The following is a 984-nucleotide window of genomic DNA, read 5'->3' on the forward strand; positions in this document are numbered from 1 at the left end:
TGTATATATATATATCTATCTATATAACACAATACCGCGCGAACTTTCAGCTATACATATATACTATATGATTATAAATAATAATAAGCTGAACTTTAGTTTACCGTTATATTATAAGATGCAACGGCGTATGAAGGACACGAAAAGTTTATCTGCACGCGATAGATGAGGAAGAAATAAAAATCCCGCGTCACGAGTCGGTGGTTTTATACGAGGAAAAAAGAAAATGATATTACGACAAGGGTGAGGGGAAAAAACAGTAATAAGGATCGACGACGACGTGTCGCGAAGCACTTAACAATCAAGCCATTTCTTTATTTTCATTTAGACACAAAAATGCGACGTGTATAATAATAATTTGCCACATTTTCACTGCCTGGTAAGCGTGTGTGGTACATAAATATCGAAAACTTTAATTAAATAAGAATCACACAGGTATACCGTAATACTACGTGCGTACGTACGAAAATGGCGATGATCATATAGCTGTAACATATACCCCCTCCACCCTGACGAAAAAGAAGAAGAAGAAGAAAAAAAAAAAACCAAAAAAAAAAACAAAAAAACCCCCTAAAAAAGAAAAAAAATCATGCAGTAAATGCAATAATTTCCACTACGTATCGAAAAATATTTCAAAATCAACCGGCACATCCGTTTGTAGGGTTTAGATGATATTTTTTTTACTTAGTCGTTAAGAGAATTTTCGCTTTTGATCGCGAGCGTGTAAATCAGCAGCAGCAGCAGCTTGAACCGCGCTGTTTGGCGATGCGTGTATAATATATTATACATTGTATATCTATAGATACTGTATTATTACACATTCGGGGAACAATGATGGACTTGATTGTTTTTTTTTTCTTTGTTTTGTTTTTTTAATCCCTATTTTGCGGGATGACGTTTCGTTGTAGATTTCACGTATGAGTTGCAAACCTTTTCTATTGCGTCTTAATTTTTGCGTGTTGAATTTCGAGAGAGAGCGAGAGA

The sequence above is a fragment of the Diprion similis genome, chromosome 6 (assembly GCF_021155765.1).
Source record: "Diprion similis isolate iyDipSimi1 chromosome 6, iyDipSimi1.1, whole genome shotgun sequence".
Lineage (NCBI taxonomy): Eukaryota > Metazoa > Arthropoda > Insecta > Hymenoptera > Diprionidae > Diprion > Diprion similis.